The sequence below is a fragment of the Enhydra lutris genome, unplaced genomic scaffold (genome assembly GCF_002288905.1).
Source record: "Enhydra lutris kenyoni isolate GAN:26980312 unplaced genomic scaffold, ASM228890v2 scaffoldscaffold22, whole genome shotgun sequence".
In the NCBI taxonomy this organism is placed as follows: Eukaryota; Metazoa; Chordata; class Mammalia; order Carnivora; family Mustelidae; genus Enhydra; species Enhydra lutris.
In genome coordinates, this window is record NW_019154106.1 from 15,593,258 (window position 1) to 15,599,208 (window position 5,951).

Genomic DNA, 5,951 nt, shown 5'->3' on the forward strand with positions numbered 1-5,951 from the left:
TAGTTGAACCACCAAGACCAGCATGAGATAAGCCTGGGCTTCATGAAAGCTCAGGGAAGAAGTTTGCCATGAGGTATTAATGTACCTCTGGTCAAGTCAGTTATGCTAAGTAAAAGCCAACAGTAAAAAGAAATAATAAATAAATAAATAAATTTTAAAAAAAAAATTCTTGACATCATCAGGGGAGTTTGGGACTTTAAAAATACATCAAAAATTCCCCTGGTCTTGTCTTACACAATGGTCACAACCCTGCATGACTGGAGTTAAGACTTTCCTATTGAGTAGTAAAATAACCCTTTCCTACACACTCCACTCTCTGACTCTTGGTCAAGACTAAATCACTCATAATCATTCCTTCTCCTGCAAGTTTTGCATGATTTATAGAACACGTAAAATAACAGACCAAGTGCAAAGTGTTGATATCTTGTATCATCAAATAAAGGATTGGTATTGTTTAAAGAAGCATTTCAGCTAATCAAATATTCCACCACAAACTTAATCACAAACAAGCACAAGTTGGAGAACTATTTAATCTCCCTCCACTAGAGAAATGAAAATTATCAATTGGTAGATTTACTGTAACAATTAACTAATCCTAGTTCCTCCTCTAACCAATCAGAGTTCATTGAATGAACATCATGGAAGATGTTAATTCCACTTCCTAATATATTTGATCATCAATTTAAGTATTATAGATTTTGTTGAAATCAAATTAATCCTACCAATCATAAATGATAATATTAAACCAAATAACAGTTACACTATTATTGATTGGATGCTCCCTTTCTAACAACAATTACTTCTTGCTATTGATTTAATTTTCACTCGGACCCCTCATTTGTGGGTTTCCCACATCTTCCAGTTATCCAAGTCCCCTGTATCAGGCTTCATTGCCAGTCCACTGACTATTGCCCAAACCTAAGAAAAGTCATACTGTATCACTATAGTTATAATCCGGATCTTCTGGTACCAAAAGAACACCATTCTTTTTTTTTTTATATACATTTTATTTATTTATTTGAGAGAGAGAGAGAGACAGTGAGAGAGAGCATGAGTGAGGAGAAGGTCAGAGAGAGAAGCAGACTCCCCGTGGAGCTGGGAGCCTGATGCGGGACTCGATCCCGGAACTCCAGGATCACGACCTGAGCCGAAGGCAGTCGCCTAACCAACTGAGCCACCCAGGTGCCCAAAAGAACACCATTCTTAACACACTGAGTGGATTTATAGTTTCCTTTTCAATAATCAGCTTCCATTCAGCCATTTTTCAGACTGAGTGATGGCTCTCCACACTGAAGACACCATCTATACACCAAATAGGCACCGACTGTAAATTGATCAAAGGGAAGGACCCATTCAGCTAAGAGGGTAAGTAACTCCACAGAAGGATCTAATGTAGGGCTCAAAGGCAAGGCAGTGACTTGTTCATGTGTGCAAAGGGTTCCCTCTTTCATAAATCCTGTACTTATATTTCTAATGAATAAAATAAATTTTCTGTTCATTTCCTTCCCTACTAGAATGATTGTCTGATATATCCCGGGACTTATGGGTATTTCACATCTCAAAATAATGTTATATCCTTCAGTAAAAATAAAAGCAGTTCAAATAAAGTCCAATAACAACCTATCAATCACCTTGTAAACTGTACACTCTTTGGCTGTTTGAGGCAACTTCCCAGTTCAAAAGCCCACTAATGCATCTCTGGGTGGCAATTCTGACTTCCCTTATGGAAGGCATTACTAGGAAAGAGAAATTATTCTCCTGATTCTCTTTTTAGGAACAGAGAAGCATCACCCAGAAGAAATCCCATAGTTTTTCTTTTCTCTCCTTGGCCAAAATGTTGTCACATGCCTGCTCTTAAATTGATCACTGAAAAGAGAAGGGCACTACCATAATTGTTTTAGACTAATCCAGTGTCACAACTATGGCCTGAGGATCGGCCACACTTTCCCCCAACACTGGAAGAAATGGAGTTTCCTTAGAAAAAAAGAAGCTGGTGGGGAAAAGACAGTCTCTTCAATAAATGGTGCTGGGAAAATTGGACAACTATGGGTAAAAGAATGAAACTCAACCATTCTCTTACACTGTACACAAAGATAAACTCAAAATGGATAAAAGACCTCAAACGTGAGACAGGAATCCATCAGAATCCTAGAGGAGCACATAGGCAGTAACCTCTTCGATATCAGCCACAGCAACTTCTTTCAAGATATGTCTCCATAGGCAAAGGAAACAAAAGCCAAAATGAACTTTTAGGACTTCATCAAAATCAAAAGCTTCTGCACAGCAAAGGAAACAGTCAACAAAACAAAGAGGCAACCCACGGAATGGGAGAAGATATTTGCAAATGACAGTACAGACAAAAGGTTGATATCCAGGATCTATAAAGAACTCCTCAAACTCAACACACACAAAACAGATAATCATGTCAGAAAATGGGCAGAAGACATGAACAGACACTTCTCCAATGAAGACATACAAATGGCTATCAGACACATGAGAAAATGCTCATCATCACTAGCCATCAGGGAGATTCAAATAAAAACCACATTGAGATATCACCTTACACCAGTTAGAATGTCCAAAATTAGCAAGACAGGAAACAACGTGTGTTGGAGAGGATGTAGAGAAAGGGGAACCCTCTTACACTGTTGGTGGGAATGCAAGTTGGTGCAGCCACTTTGGAGAACAGTGTGGAGATTCCTCAAGAAATTAAAAATAGAGCTTCCCTATGACCCTGCCATTGCACTACTGGCTATTGACCCCAAAGATACAGATGGAGTGAAAAGAAGGGCCATCTGTACCCCAATGTTTATAGCAGCAATGGCCATGGTCGCCAAACTGTGGAAAGAACCAAGATGCCCTTCAATGGACGAATCGATAAGGAAGATGTGGTCCATATACACTATGGAGTATTATGCTTCCATCAGAAAGGATGAAGACCCAATTTTTGTAACCACATGGATGGGACTGGAAGAGATTATGCTGAGTGAAATAAGTCAAGCAGAGAGAGTCAAGTATCATATGGTTTCATTTATTTGTGGAGCATAAGAAATAACATGGAGGACATGGAGAGATGGAGAAGAGAAGGGAGTTGAGGGAAATTGGAGGGGGAGACGAACCATAAGAGACTATGGACTCTGAACAACAATCTGAGGGTTATGAAGGGGCGAGGGGTGGGAGGTTGGGGGAGACTGGTGGTGGGTATTATAGAGGACACGTATTGCATGAAGCACTGAGTGTGGTGCATAAACAATGAATTCTGTTACACTGAAAAATTAAATTAAATAATAAATAAATAAAAACTTAAACAGTAAAAAAAAAAAAGAAAGAAAGAAGCTAGGAAATAGCCACTCTGTGGGTGACAGTGACTGCCACACCTAATTTGCCTCCACTGACTGCTCTCCCTACATCTCTAATCAATCTCTCTCTCTGCCCTTCCCCCACACTTCCTTCTTAGCTTTATCCCGTGGCATGTCAACATATCAGGTTTCACCCTTCCCAAAAATTATTCACCCACAGGCTGATGTTCCACTCAGCGACTAATTTCATTCTTGTAACAACTCCATGAGGTAATGTTATCTCTATTTTTCAGAAAAGAAAACTGATGCATATGGAAGGTAAGTAACATAGCCAAGCTCCCAAAGTTTAGCCAGGATTCAATAGATGCCAACAGTATCACAATAGTAGAAAATGCAAAAATTTTTCTCAATTCATTTCAGAAAATATTTTCTAATTATGTTCTATGTATAATACACTCATCAGATGAACTAATATGCAATCTTCCAGTATTCTTCCCAATAATGTCCGTCTATATAGGGCTCATTTTCAGGTTCTAGTAAGTGAAATGACATACATAGAATCTTGTAAATAGAAGAACTGGGTATCTCACCCACACCTATGGCTTTGGTTTATTATTTCTCTAGGAAACCAGCACACCCCATTCATGTAGAGGATGTCCTTGGTCCTCAGTCTGAACATCTACTTAGTCTTCCTTCCACTCTCCAGGCATCAGGAAATTTCAAGAAACATGACTTCTAAGATAACGTTTAAGCAGATCTCTCAGATTGGAGCCAAGGTAGGAAAGGAAGATAAAAAATGTCCTCCTTTCTCTGTGGCTCTCCTTATGGTCACTGAGGCACCTGGGATCTGTCTGAGGAATGTGTGCTGCCTGCCACTGCTGGGAGAACCAGAGACTTTACATAATCCCCCAGGGTCTGAATCTGCACCCTGATGCCAATCATTTCCAGTGCATGAGACACATCACAGAATCAATGTCTAACTGCTACCACAGCATAACTGTTAGAGATCAGACTTGGAATTAGATGCATTTGTATATAAATCCAGGGTCTACCAAAGATTAGCTTCTCTGACCTTGACCAAATGATGCTCACAGTGAGCATCAAGTTCTTTACATATAAAATAGAATTAGCAGAGAGGCAAGATGACAGAGGAGTAGGAGACCTAAATATCATCAGGTTCCAGGAGTTCAGCTAGATAGTATTCAAACCATTCTGAACAGCTACAAACTCATCAGGAGAGATAAGAGAAGAGCACAAATCTAGGAACAGAAAATCAACCACTTTCTGGAAGGTAGGATGTGCAGAGAAGTGAATCCGAGGCAACATATGGGAAGAAAGACCGTGGGAAGAGGGGCCAGCTGCCAGCAAGTGAGAGAAGCAGAGCATAAAATCAGAACTTTTAGATATCTGCTCCACTGAGGGATGTCGCTCCCTAGGCTAAGCAAGTGGTGGAGCCCTCACAGGGACAGTGTGGTCCCAGAACCTGTGGGGTCACAAAAGGACCAGGGGTGTCTGAGTGTGGCAGAGCTCCCAGGTATCAGAGCAGGGAAACCATCTGCAGAGATGGAACCAAGGACTGGGATCTCAGCTTGGGGTTACCGTAAACCGTGATCCAAGGGAGTCAGGCCACTGCTCTTGCAGGAGGAACCTCACAAGTGGCAGATCCAGAGAGACCCCTTCCTTCCTGCTCTGGGAGGAGTGGTTCAGGATTGCACTCAGGAATCTGAGTTTGGAGACTCAGACCAAACAGTGCCCTGTGCCAGAGATAGAAAAGCTCAGTCACAGGCTGGGTGAGCTCAGAGTGCGACCGGAGACCAGGGTGAGGGGAGGGGTTGACTGCTTTTCTCTGAGAATGCATTGAGGAGTAGGGCCCTGGTCTCCCAGCTCCTAAGGGACAGGAGATTGGGAGGCTGACATTTTCATTCCCATCTTCCAAAACCGTAAAGAAAGCTTTCAGAGAACAAAAGCTACTGAGAGCAAAATTGAGCAGATTGCTTAGCCTGGCCCCTGGCAAGGGTAGTGCAATTCTGCCTTGGGCAAAGACATTTGAGAATCACTGCAACAGGCCCCTCCCCCAGAAGATCAGCAAGAACATCCAGCCAAGACCAAGTTCCTTCATCAATGAGAACTGCAGAATTCCAGAGCTAGAGGAAAACAAACACATAGAATTTATGGCTTCTTTCCCATGATCTTTTAGTCTTTCAAAGTTAAATTTTTTAATTTTATTTTTTCTTATTCTATTTTTTTAAAAGATTTTATTTATTTATTTGACAGAGACAGAGATCACAAGTAGTCAGAGAGGCCGGCAGAGAGAGAGGAGGAAGCAGGCCCCCTGCTGAGCAGAAAGCCTGAAGCGGGGCTCAATCCCAGGACCCCAAGATCATGACCTGAGCTGAAGGCAGAGGCTTTAACCCACTGAGCCACCCAGGTGCACCTTATTCTATTTTTTTTTTAATTTTTCCTCTTTCCTATTTTAAAGTTTATTAAACATTTTACCTTATCAATACCCTTTCAAAAATCTTTAATTTTCCCTTCATTGTATTTAAACTTATTTTTTGTATACATATCGGGTTTTTTTTCTTTAAAATTTTGGGATACTGTTTCTTCTAATAGATCAAAATATACCCTAAATCTAGTGCATGGCTTTGTTCT

General features: G+C 40.9%; 1 pseudogene; it reads left to right on the forward strand.

Annotated features, from left to right (window-relative positions):
* The first annotated feature begins 3,610 nt into the window (after positions 1-3,610).
* The window catches only part of LOC111149915, a 20,472-nt pseudogene continuing 18,131 nt past the window's right edge, over positions 3,611-5,951 (forward strand).